This window comes from Crotalus tigris, unplaced genomic scaffold (assembly GCF_016545835.1).
Source record: "Crotalus tigris isolate CLP2741 ecotype Arizona unplaced genomic scaffold, ASM1654583v1 scf7180000020166.501630, whole genome shotgun sequence".
Taxonomy (NCBI): domain Eukaryota; kingdom Metazoa; phylum Chordata; class Lepidosauria; order Squamata; family Viperidae; genus Crotalus; species Crotalus tigris.
Window position 1 is genome coordinate 347,132 of NW_024097884.1, and position 13,984 is coordinate 361,115.

General features: G+C 39.5%; 1 protein-coding gene and 1 long non-coding RNA gene across 3 annotated transcripts in view; one reads left to right on the forward strand and one right to left on the reverse strand.

Moving 5' to 3' along the window:
* Nucleotides 1-6,703: 6,703 nt before the first annotated feature.
* LOC120318292 lies at nucleotides 6,704-8,037 on the reverse strand. Its single transcript, XR_005559449.1, has 2 exons — nucleotides 7,945-8,037; nucleotides 6,704-6,778 (listed from the first exon to the last, which is right to left on the reverse strand). It is a non-coding gene; the product is annotated as an uncharacterized LOC120318292 (long non-coding RNA).
* STAT6 (signal transducer and activator of transcription 6) overlaps nucleotides 7,812-13,984 on the forward strand; it is a 79,196-nt gene continuing 73,023 nt past the window's right edge. The window contains exon 1 of one of the 2 annotated variants that reach the window (XM_039365707.1): nucleotides 7,812-8,028. The gene's annotated coding sequence lies outside the window, so the exon portion shown is untranslated. Of the gene's footprint in view, nucleotides 8,029-8,142; nucleotides 8,609-13,984 lie in introns of those variants that run through there. The other variant, XM_039365708.1, reaches the window with a different exon arrangement.

Genomic DNA, 13,984 nt, shown 5'->3' on the forward strand with positions numbered 1-13,984 from the left:
GTCAACATATAAACACACATACACACACACACACACACACACACACACACATGACCGCATTTTGAGTGCCTGGCAACCAGCTCGCCTTTTATGACCATTACAGCATCCCAAAGTCATGTGACCATGAATTGGAATTTATTTTGCCAGTTTGGAAGAATGGCTTCACACTTAACTGTGTCATTCACTTCAAGATCATGTATTCTCTTCATGATCACACACACATAAAAAGTAAAATCAGTTCTGGTCACATAGATGCCTCAACTTATCAGTGTAATAACTTACAACCAGAAATCCAGTTCCAGCTGTAGTCATAAGTCAAGGACTACCTGTAACACAGGGGTGTCAAGCTGCCGGCCCATGGGCCGGACGCGTCATCCGGAAGCTGTGCCCACCCCATTGCCGGCAATGGCAAAACCGTCCCGATACGTTGCGCGACATTACATGATGTTGCGAGTTTGATATCTCTGCTGTAACAGATGCAACATAGTTAAATACATTATGATAATTCTGTTCAAATTTTGACTGTTCTGCACTAATTCTCTCTGCCCTTCCCCTCCCCTCCCATTTCAGTGTACATGTAGGCTTCCTAACCACAACATTTGGTTTCAGATGGCAGGAAGTAAACAGATTATGAAGTTTGAACCAGATGAGAAATTGTGAAATACAAAAAGAATTCTATTGAGGAAAACATAATACAAAAATTATGGTGCAACTTTGTTTTGCAAATAGAGCTATTCCAGTTTCAGAGCAGTTTTGGTACTTGAGCTGAACTAAAATACTTTGAACCAATGTTTTTTCAGTTACTTACATATTTAAGCAATTGCATAACATGTTCATTATATTCATTAACAATTTCTTAAATTTTTTTTGATTTTTTTAAACTCTCATTTTCCTGAATTATCAAACATTATAGCTTAGAATTCTTGCTGACCATTGCAATTGAATAAGTCGATGATCCAGATGATTGAATTCAACTTCCACTGAAAATACAGGTAGTCCTTGACATACAACAGTTCATTTAGTGACTGTTTGAAATTACAGTGGCACTGGAAAGAGCAACTTATGACAATTTTTCACATGTTATAACTGTTGCAGCATCCCCATGGTCACATGATCAAAATTCCGACACTTGGCAATGACTCATATTTATGACAGTTGCAGTGTCCCATTGTCACATGATCACCTTTTGTGCCCTTCTGACAAGCAAAAACAATGGGGAAGCCAGATTCACCTAACAACCATGTTACTAACTTAATAACTGTAGTGATTCACTTAACAAGTGTGGCGAGAAAGGTTATAAAATAGGGCAAAACTCACTTAACAACTTAGCAACATAAATTTTGGATTCAGTTGTGGTTGTAAGTCAAAGATTACCTGTAGTTGATTGTAAACAGTAATGCCTCTCAGTGATTATAATTCAGTCCAAAAACCAACTCAGTTTAAATTTAATTCATTAATCCATGGTACTAGTGTTATACTCCGAAGCCATTCGCTTGAAAGATATTTGTATGCATATGGATTTTTGTTTCCGTCTTGAAGTCCGTGCAGTTATCTTTAGAGGTGGTTTGCTCCTGGCTTATTCCTAGGGTTCAGAGAGAGAGAGTGACTGGACCAAAGATACTCACTTAGCTTCATGCCTAAAAGAGGCTAGAACTCACAGTCTCCTGACACAGAGCCTTTACTCCCTATTCCAAGTTGCTTCTCTTAGATATCCACTAAAGGTAAAGGTTTCCCATCGAGTTGTATCTGACTCTAGAGCAGCAGTTCTTACCCTTTGTGTGACGGCGACCCCCGTCACACAGGCGCGGTGCGCATGCGCAGCGGCACCCCCATGCGCGGCGGCACCCCGAGGGGGAAAAATGGCGGATCGCGTTGTTTGGCGACCCCCGTAAAATGGTCGTTCGACCCCAAATGGGGTCGCGACCCATAGGTTGAGAACCGCTGCTCTAGAGCATGGTGCCGAGCGAGCCAGCATTGTCCAAAGACAATGTCTGTAATCATATGGCCAGCATGGCTATATACCAAAGGCCACAGAATGCTGTTACCTTCCACTGAAGTGGTACCTAATAATCTACTTGAATTTGCATGCTTTCGAACAGCTAGGAGGGCAGGACCTGGAGCAGGAACGGGCGCTCATCCCGTTGTACATAGCTCGGGTCTTAAACCTGGGCTGTCAGCTCTCCAGCTGACAAGCTCAGCATCTTTAACCTACAGGTTTAAATCATATATTCTCCATTCTTCCCCAATTATTTTACATATTAAATATATCAAAAAGAAGTACTCTAAAGATGTGCAAGGTTGCTTTGAGACTCACATGTTATGGCATCCTAATGACTACAAAAATAAAAAAGGATTTCCTTCTGCTATCCTGAGGTTCAAGACATATGTGGAAACAAACACAATAAGGTTAATATAGACTTTGAATAAAAGTACTGAAATTAAATAAGTCTCATATAACAGATTGGCTAGCTTAGCATAAACATTGTTTTAATATATGAAGAAAGAAGGGAAGTTGTAGAGAGCACAATATGCCCCTCTTAGCCATGGACATCACAACCTATCTATGGCTCTATTCATCCTTCAATGCTAATGCAACTCTATTAAAGTTGCTAAGATCATTTGTTGCTCTTGGTGGTCATTTGTTGGCCCACTAAGCATTGAATTCTCAGTTTGGAGCTGTACCTGCACTGCTTCTCCCAAACTTGTTTTAGTTAATTCAATACCATTAAGTCAGGTTTGACTCTAGTGATTGTATAGATAAATAGTTGCTCTCATGATCAGTCTTTAGTAATAATTTGTAATTTTTCCAAGGACATTTCAACAATCTCATTAATCCAGTTCATCTTTCGTTTAACTGTTTTTTCCTTTATTTTCCTCAACTTTGAAAAGCATCATGTTTTTTTTCTCTAATCCATTGTCTGTTCTCATCTCATGACTAAATTAGAGGAGTTTCCACTTACTATCATCCCCAGAGAATTATCTCCTTTTATTTGGGCCACGAATAATTGATTGTTTTTTTACTGAAGTCCTAATCATCAACAACTGCCAGCTCTCTCGCTTTTGTTAGAATGATGAAAGCAACATTACACAACACCCTGCTACTTTCAGGTAGGCATGCAGTGAATGTCATAACTCAAAGGGCAGTGTTTGTATCACAATGTCATAATACTGCATGGTTTATTCTGACCCCTCTGTTCCCCCTCCCCCCATGCATACCACTGATCCTGATACAGGTGAGAAAACCATAATTTAAAGGTGTTTATTCATCTGTCTGTCCGTCCATCCATCCATCCATCCATCCATCCATCCATCCATCCATCCATCCATCCATCCATCCATCCATCTATCTATCTATCTATCTATCTATCTATCTATCATCTATTCTATGCTGTCACTAAAACTCTTGTTCCCATAACTTTTAACTGGGTGAAACAGTGCATTATAAGGCAACAATTTTGAACCAAGGTACCTGAAATGGGCTAACCTACAAAATGCATTCAAAACTGGGACCAATGACTCCTGAGGGAATAAAATTTGGCAAATTTTATAAAACATTTTAGGGTATAAAATTATCATAAAGCATTTATGACATAACACAAAATGTCATAAAACATTTTCTATAGTCAGCTCCTGACATTTGATTATGCTATACAGTTCAACTTGTATATGCTTTCAAGGCAGACGCATCTCTGAATATCTCCATGAATTGAACGCAGAAGGTTCAATCTGGTAAGGAAATACTTCTGAAACAATGACCCAGCAGGTCACGACTTGTCTAGTACATTACTAAAACTCCCGTTTCTATAATTTTTAACTCGGCAAAACAGTACAACAATTTTTGAACCAAGGTACCTCAAATGAGCTAGGGTAACTTATAGAAAGCGTTCAAAGTCCAGGACCCATGACTCCTGAGGGAATGAAATTCGGAAAAATTGTGGCTGTGTCAGGGCTGCTGGGCTACTAATGTGGTCATGTGATCCTCATTTTCAACATTCTGTGAAAGTTTTCCCGCCATTCCTGCAATCCCTCACTTTCTCCACCACCTAGCAGCAGCCACTTACCTGCCCGCTGAGAAGGAAAGGGGAAGGGGGAAGGTGGAGAAAAGGGAAAGAGGGAGGAATAGGAAGGAAGGGAGGGAGGAACCTCTGCACATCCTGCCTGGCCCATACTGCTCCTCTCAACCCATGCTGCCCACCCCATGGATCTTCTCTGAGCTATGCGGCACCTCTTGCACATGCCCATGTACCTTCCCCAACCCATTTGACCCCCAGCAGGCCTTCCCCAATCCACGCAAAATGGCACACCCCATGCACTCTTTGTGACCTGTGCCATTTCCCCATATGCCTCCCCTGACATTCGCAGCACCTCATCCACAGCCCTGCAACCCCCATGCACCTTCTCGACCCATGTCGCCCCCATGTGCACTCCTTCTCACCTGTGTGGCACTGATCATGCATTCCTGTACACACTTTGTGACCCACACAGCTCACCCATGTGCTCTCCATGACTCATGTGAAATCTCTCTCAAAGGGAAGACTTTTGGTGCTCCCTGCCAATTTTCCATGAGCAAACTCAATGGGGAAGCTGGCAGGCAGTCAGAAGTTGATCCCACTCGCACTGCTTTTTAACCCTCCCATAGTCATTTTGTTTCCCTATTTCGGTAGGAATATCTCTGGGACAACGACTCAAAAGGCCATGGGTTGTCTAGTAACCTTATATTACCATTTGGAAGACTAATGCTTCTATTCTGATTTATGTTCTTGAAATGTCCTTATTTTAATAAGTTTCTCCGAGTTTATTGACAGTTTTTCCCCCTCTTCTTTACTTTTCCACATACTGTTCATTTTTATCTGCTCTTTAGCCTAAGAAAGCAAAAGTACCCTAGTTACTTTTTTGCTAACTGACTGCACACAGCACACAGACTAACATAACCTTCATCTTCCTAAAATTATATAATGATCCAAATTTGTCACATTCCATTTTTTACTTTTATTATCTACATTTCTAATTGTTACTTTTAGTGGCAAAGCAGTGTCATCTGCAGGTCATCTGGTTTGACCTCCATTTTTGGTTGCAGTAGTCATTTTCAAGGCAGTGTGGGTAGAAAAAAATCACCACATTCACACTGTGCTATATCCTGCAAGTTTTGCTCCTTTTGTGCATGCTTCATCCCAATAATTCTTTCCATAGGCCTTGACTTAGGTTGATGGGAGGGGATGCTTTTGTCATTGTTATTTCTGTGAGGAAGAGAGAGTTGTTTTCTTCAGAAGATGCTGTCTTTTGAGGTCTTATTTCAATTTTTTATGGTTTTTATTCATGTTAATCCACACAATCATTGGAATTATGTCGCCTAGAAATTTGAAATATGTAAATAAATTATAAAGATTTCTCAAAAGAATTATCAAGTATTTTAGCACAGCCATTAACCTTAGTATGTTCACATACTGGTTCAATCTAGTCAAAGTTCCTGCTGTAATCAGTGAGGTAAACTCCCATCCTATATTTGCATTCTTTTGCTTTCTTTAAAATAATAATGTTACGTTAACTATTTTAGCCTTTTGCCTCTTTATTTGGCATTTCTCTTTCCATGTATAATTATTTTTCTTTGTAAGATCCTAAGGAACATTTTACTTCTATGTGGAACATGACTATTTTCTTACATATTTTAACATTTCACAATCTCAAAGCCCCACGATCTTATGCCATATCAAAATACGTATAATTTGGATCCTTGCCTAGAATTTCATTATGCAAGGAGATTATTGAAAATGACATATTGGAAGATGATGTCTGAGTGAGGATGTTTCCTTGTTTATAGACGGCAATGGTTTGAATTCTGCTCATGAGGCCCATCTTTGATCCCTTGATGATGTGTCAGTTATAGCCCAATCTCCAACCGCCCATTGTTGGAGAAAAAAAAAGATGGAAAATGTAGTGGCTAATCAGCTTTAAATAATCTTGGAAGAAGCAGGACCCATTTCAAATTGGCTTTAAGTAAGCTATAAGGGTGAGATTGCCTTAATTGGCCTGATATAGGATTGAAAGAGGGAATGTTGTGGGTTTTTTAGGTCATTCTGCAGTTTTGATACTATCAGCCATGTTATCCTTTTTGGGTTGCATAAGAGATGTGGGTTGGGGATACTGCGCGTTATTTCAGGTACATCTCAGATGGTTCTGTTAGATAGCAGTTGCTCCTCAAAACAGGAACTTTTATAAAGAGTCTATCAGGGTCCAATTCTGGTACCAATGCTTTTTTAACATTTACACGAAACAGCGAGTGGAGTTATCAGTGATTTTTAGTGAATTTTATAAATATTCAAATGTGTGTATATGATATCATATGATATATGATATGATAGCAGTGTTCCAATATCCAAGTGGCTGCCACAAAGAAGAGGGGGTCGATCTATTCTCCAAAGCACTTGAAGGTAGGACAAGAAGCCATGGAAACTAATTAAGGAGAGAAGCAACCTAGAACTAAGGAGAAATTTCCTGACAGTTAGAACAATTAATGGAACGACTTGCCTCCAGAAGTTGTGGGTGCTCCATCATTGGAGGTTTTTAAGAAGAAATTGGACAACCATTTATCTGAAATGGTATAGGGCTTCCTGCTCAAGTAGGAGATTGGATTAGAACATTTCCATGGTCCCTTTCAACTCTGTTATTCCATTACATATGGATAATAAATGAGAACTGAATCCAGGAAAGTTAGAGGTATTCATTATGAGAAGCTTTGATTTGGAAACAGTTAAATTCTTCTGTCGATTAAATTAAATTCCTGTGAAAAGAACAAATATGATAATACACATTAAGAATGCTCTGGAATGCTTACTAGCTGTGACTAATACAGCAGGTATTTCCCATTCCCTGAAGAAAATGATCTAAAAATTACCTGCAGACTGGACTACTGCAATGTACTTTATTTAGGGCTGCCTTTGTAAATATTGGAAGATATAGTTAGAAGTTATAGTTCAGAATATGGTCAGATTCGTCTCTGGAACAGCTCTGGAGATTATATTACCTCTGTTCTTAAATATTTCCATTAGCTGCTCATAGCTTCCTGGGCAAGATATAAGTGCTAGTTGTCATGTTTAAAACCCAATAGGGCTTAGACTAAGGTTAACTAAGATAATGTTTCTTTTTATGATCCTCACTTCAAAAGAGCCTCATCTTTGGGTACCACCCTGTCATCAGGTGGTGACTGGGATGTCTCAGCTCTTACTTCTCAGCTCTCCTTCTTACTTATGGAAGGCTTCCAGTAAAATATTACGATGGGATGTGCATAGGAATAATAAAAAAAAAAAAATTGAAATTCTCCCCCACAATCCAGCAATAAAAGCCCGGCCCCTTTTTAAGTGAGTCACACACACAAAGCATCTTGAGAACCTTCAAACTCATCTTTTCAGCCTGGATTCTAATGATATCAAATGTCTTTAACCTGAGATGTGTGTTAATTTCAACCTTTTTGTTTTCGGGTTTGGAAAAGCTTTACATTTTAATGCAAACCATCCCAAAGCGTTTAGCCTGGGTAATATAAATAGCTCCAGCGCTAGCAATGTGCCTTAATCAAGTTCGGTTATTATTCGGTTCGAAATACGCAGACACAAATAATGGCCAGCCTTTCGTTCCGATCAAGGAGACGCTCCTTCCGAATTCCTTAAATTCACTAGAAGAAAGGGCACCGTAAAGCCAAGCTTTACATCAGAGCCTCTCCCCAGCCTCCGAGCCTATCCCGGCCCTTTCCTTTTTCCTCTTCCTCCATCTCTTCTAAGTTGACTTAATTTTTTTTTTACTTTCACTTCTGATTTCAGTGTGATTCTGACAGCAGCCTGCGCCGCTGCCCCACACCTCGTTTCCTCTTCCCGCCCTCGCGGCGCAGTTCCCGAAGATACGTAATTTAGCAGAATTCGCGCCTGGCACAAGAATTGGAATTTGGGACTTTACCGGGTGGATTACAAACGGTCGGTGTTTCACGGAAGACGAAGCTTTTAGGAGGCAACCGAGGGAAGGGACCTCTCTGGTGTAAAGGTACGGAAGGGGTGGGAACATACTAACGACGGATGGGTGGGGTAGGAGCCGATGAGTAGAGGCAATCGACGAAATAGTCAAGAAATTCCAGCGTTTAGCAACGGGGTGCAAAACAGTAACAGATCGGGAATGCTGTGCAAAGTGATAGTTTGGTTTTTTTTAAAGCGGTCTATATGTGTGTGTGTGGGTTGAGCTAGTAGAGTAATAGAAATTCATGAAAACGCTCACGACTTGGGAACACCCAGAGAGGGTTGAATTCTGCATCGAACCCAGCAATCCCGTTACCCCTTGAATTGTACCCTGAACCCAATACAGTTGAATTCATAATTTGTACTCAAATTTTGGATTCAGATTCCAGCCTGCGTGACCGTGCAGTTAAAGAGCTTTGATAGGCGCTCGCACCCACGCCTATCTAAATGACGGATTTCAGAAGAGTCCTGTTAATCGGTTTGTGGCTGAGCGGCTTTCAATTTGATACACACACTTACTCATAAATAATCCTTCGAACGCTGTGAATTCGATTCGTGCATGCTAGTTGCCTTGTTCGAAACATGTTATTCTGGCATCTGCGTCATCAGAGGTATAAAAGATCATTTATGTGCGCTATTGTTTTGGTTTTACAGAAATGAAAAAGGTCAGGAAGAGTACAAATTAATCCAAAAATCTGCTTGCAATATATGTGGGGTTTTTCTTAGTTAGCTGCCACCAGCAAGCAGGACAAAAGTATTATTTGTAAGAGGAATGTTTCTTAGATGCTACAATCCTGTTCAGAAGAAGCATGAATACTTTCTGAAGGATACCTAATTTACAATAAGAAATCCTAATTAAAAATATGCCCTTGAATATACTTCCTCAGTTTGACAGGGCAACAGCAATGTAAAGTGATATAATTAATAATTCTATGAATACTATGGCAGATAGACCATGAAGATGCATGGAAAAAAAGTAAGAGTTTTAATTAAAAATGGGTGATAAAGATGGGAGGGGGGTTTACTAAAAATTAGAGCAGTAGATTATTTGCATTGGCAAAGATTAGACTAGGTCAGTCTCTCTCTCTGTGTAGTGTCTTCCAGAAGTAAGGGTACAGCTCTCGGAATTTTGAACTAGGATTACTGTGTATGACTTTTGGAATTCTTTACAATTTCACATAAGACATCTCTAATGTAATAGGAGAAATAGAAAGCCTACTTCTTACTTCATAAAGTATCTTTATTTGATTGTGTCCTTCTTTGATTCTCCCGTTTTGTTCTTTAATACAAATTATTGGGAAAATATGGTGATGGTTGTGAATTAACTTAGAATTACAAAAAAAACCTATCGGTTTTAGTGTAAGTATTTATATTGTGTTAATATGGTTTGCTTGATCTAGACTTAGCCTATGGTATAAGTATCACAGTGTATATTATACTTATTGAATATATCATGACTGAAAATGATACATTAATAAAACCGATCTCGGAAAAGTGTTCTTGTTGCTTTTCACAGCCTTTCCCCTTCCTGTAGCAAATATGTCAACGTGACATTTTTAAACATTGTTATTAGAAAAATATGCTGTGGCATGTAATTATGTTCCAACAAATTGCCTTCTTCCTATATCACATGCAGCCATCTAGCAAGCTCTCTGCCAAGGGATCCCCGAGTTGGGTGATAGAATCAGGTTTTAAGGGCCTTCTGGAAAACCAGTGGGATTGGGGCCAATGTCATCTCCAGCAGAATAATGTTCCATAGGACAGAGGCCATGGCAGAAAAGACTCTCTTCCGGGGTCCCGCATGATAAAATTCCCTGGCTGATGAGACCCGAAACATGGTCTCCTGCTAGACATGATGTAATTGGGGAGAGATGGTTAATCCAATAACCTGGTCCCATGCCATACATGGCTCTAATTGGACCCTAAAGCAAAGTGGCAACCAATTTAGCTTGCAAAACAGAGGTATAATATGTTCAGTCCTTGGAGCACATATATAACTGCCCACACTGCTGCATTTTGCACGAGTTGAATCCTTCCCAGTCAAAAGGATTTATGACTCATATAAATTGATAATAAAGTTATTTTCCAATAAGAGGTTTCTGGACATTGGTTTTTTGTACAAGTTATTCTTTGCTTTGAATGACAATCCTTCTGATATTTGAAAAACTGCTCTTGTCTCAGTTGTCATTCCTGCAGATTAAACACACCAGATTTTTTAATCATTCCTCACTGGGCTTTGTTTCCTTACTGCCTGTCCTTCTCTCCCACCTTTGATAGCATTCTTCTGAATTTGCTTCAGTATATTAATATCTTTCTGGAACGTTGATGCCAGGAACAGAGTACCCAGCTTAGAACAATTACTTCCCATATTCTGGATTTTTATTCCTGTTAATATATCCAAAATAATATTTGCTTTTTTAGCAGCTCCCATACAATGCTGGCTAATGTTTCGTTTGCAATCAATAATGACATCCAGTTTCCCTTTACATATACTATTTTCCCTCCAGAGGCCTCAGTTCAATAATCCTTCCATGTGCTAATTGGATGCCTAATTAATTTCTCTGCCCAGACAAAAATCAATTGTGTGCTGCCATCTGCATTGCTGATTCTTGTTTCTGAGATTAATGTACCGCTAAAGGAAACATAAGATAAGAACTTCTCTTGGGATTTATAGTTACAAAGTTGGTTTGTGATAGATTGCCCACTTTCTTCAACTCTAAAAACCAAAGATATGGAAGAAATAAAAACAGATCTGAGACATGTTAGCTTAATCAATTAGTTGGGACTTGAGATCATTGGTAGAGTAGTGATATTGAGTAAGATTATAAAAAAGAAGAAGGGAAGGAAGAGAAAAGGAAGCTTTGTTTGGTATTCCTAGGTCAAAAATAGTTGATATGTATGTATCTCTGTGTGTTTAATTTTAGTGCCCTGTGGTTTTGTGACAATTATTTTGAAGAGGTGAAAATGGCTTGTTACAGAAGAACCTTTCTACTGCACTCAGTGTAATTGACAAGGAGGAGTAGGATCATGCTCAATGAAGAATCCTGCATATGTGCCAACTATAATCAATACTTTCTTTTATAAATACAAGCCCAGAAAAAAAAGCATAGCTATCATGCATATTAGACTAACAGTATAGAGGGGCAATTCTTCCGGTGTTTGATGCATACCGAATGGGAAGTTACCTATGCTTGTAGAGACTTTGTTTCCTGTTGAACTCAAAGCCTCAGATGACAGATGCTAGGGATATGTTTTAATAGAGAATAAGCTTCCTTCTATTGCTGAAATACATGGCAGCTACAAATCCATTCAGTTCCGTACAGCTCTGGTGAGGAGCAAAACGTCTTGAACTACTTCTGAAATGTTTGCTCTTTCACTTCCAATCAAACAGCAGAATAAAAATGGTTCTTTTTTTTGATAAGGTATGTGTCAGGAAACTATGACAATTTTCTGTGGGTGTAGTTGCAGATATTATGAAACTTAATCAGTATTATGCAGTGTCCCCAAAAGGTTAATTTCAGGATGCTAGAATACAATTTGCTCTTTATATGAATAGGACATAGAACATGGACCCTCAGAGGTCTTCTAGTCCAACCCCCTGCTCAAGGCAGGAGACTTTACACCAGCCTGGTCAAATGGTTGTCCAGTCTATTTTCGAAAACCTCCAGTGATGGAGCACCCACAACTCCAGGAGGCGAGTTATTCCACTGATTAATTGTTCTCACTGTCATAAAATTTCTCCTTACTTCTAGGTTCTTCTTACTACTTGGTTTGGCATGTTGCAGCCAGAGCTATGCAGTCATTACCGTGTTAGTCAGTGTGATCATTTTGTACTTTTTAAAGAAGTACATCTTGATCTCTACCTTGTGTTAAACTTTATTTGTAATGGTTGATGTATGACACTCATTGTGATTTCCAAGCTAAGACTTGTGGCTTTATTCAGTTTGTGAACTCAGTCGTTGTCTCCTGTTCAATAAACTATAGTAAAAATAAAATCAGTGCAAACACATTCCAAGGCTCCACTCATTGTCACAGGGGTTGGCAATATACAGTGCATTTCAGAAAGTATTCAGACTCCCTTCACTTTTGTCAATTTTGTTATGCTGCAGCTGATTCTACAGTTATTGAAATTCATTTTTTTCTTTTAATCTACATTCAATGCCCCATAATGACAAAGTGAAAACAAAATTTAAAAATGTCTGTGTATTTATTAAAAAGAAAAAAACTGAAATATCATATTGGCATAAGTATTCAGACCCTTCACTGAGTGTTTTGTTGAAGCACCTTAACAGCAATTACAGCCTTGAGTCTTTTTGGGTATCATGCGACAAGCTTTGCACATCTGGGTTGGGAAATTTTCTGCCGTTCTTCCTTGCAAATCCTCTCAAGCTCAGTCAGGTTGGATGGCAACCATCGGTGGACAGCCATTTTCAGGTCCCTCCAGAGATGGTCAATTGGGTTCAAGTCAGGGCTCTGGCTGGGCCACTCTAGGACATTCACAAAGTTGTCCCTAAGCAATTCCTGTATTGTCTTGGCTATGTACTTAAGATCATTGTCATGTTGGGAAGTAAACCTTCGGTCCAGTCTGAGGTCCTGAGCACTGTGGAACAGGCTTTCATTGAGGATAACCCTGTACATTGCTTCATTCAGCTTTCCCTCAACCTTGACCAGTCTCCTAGTCCCTGCTGCTGAAAAACATTCCCACTGCTACCACCATGGTTCACTATTGGGATGATATTGGGCAGGTGATAAGCGGTGCCTGGTTTCCTCCAGACATAATGTTTAGAATTGAGGCCAAACAGTTTAATTTTGGTTTCATCAGACCAGAGAATCTTGTTCCTCACTGTCTGAGAGTCCTTCCGATGCTTTTTTGCAAACTCCAAGTGGGCTGTCATGTGTTTTGCACTGAGGAGAGGCTTCTGTCTAGCCGCTCTGCCATAAAGCCCGCAGGGATGGTTGACCTACTGGAAATCTGCCCATCTCCACACAGGATCTCTGGAGCTCAGTCAAAATGACCATCGAGTTCTTGATCACCTCCCTTACTAAGGCCCTTTTCCCTCAATTGCTCAGTTTAACTGGGTGATCAACTCTTGGAAGAGTCCTGGTTGTGTGCCAAACTTCTTCCATTTGAGAATTATAGAGGCCACTGTGCTCTTAGAAATCTTCAGTGCAGCAGAAATTTTATTGTAGCCTTCCCCAGATCTATGCCTTGCAGTAATCCTGTATCTGAGCTCTGCAGGCAGTTCCTTTGACCTCATGGCTTTTGCTCTGCTACAATACACATTGTCAGCTGTGAGGCCTTCTATAGAGAGATATGTGCCTTTCCAAATAATGTCCAATCAATTTAATTTACCACAGGTGGACTTCAGTCAAGATGTCAGACCGATCAAGAGAAATGGGAGGCACCTGAGCTAAATTTCACCTGATGTCACAAAGGTTCTGAATACTTATGCCAATGGGATATTTCAGTTTTTTCTTTTTAATAAATTTACAGACATTTTTAAAATTCTGTTTTCACTTATGGGGTACTGAGTGTAGATTAATGATAAAAAAAACTGACTTTCAACAACTGTAGACTCAGGCTGCAGCATAACAAAATTGACAGAAGTGAAGGAGTTCTGAATACTTTCTGAATGCACTGTATACAGCAGTGACTGAAACAATAACATCAAAATGATGACATTATTTTCTAAATGCCACAATTACATACATTGGTCAGAATGTCTCATGTAAGAACATTAGTTATGGTATTTGTGTGATGAAATGACTGTATACATGTTATAATTTCTCTCCCCTCAGAGAACCATATGAATACATGTCACAGTTCATCCAATTCAAAATGAGCTTTATGGCACGTGGGATCTATTTGCTTATTCTGCTGACCCACCTTTGCCAATACATTCTTGTTGACACCATTGTTGAAGGACTCAATTAAAGAACGAACACACTGTTTACAGGCAGATTCAGTAAAGTTCAAGTAATGAGCT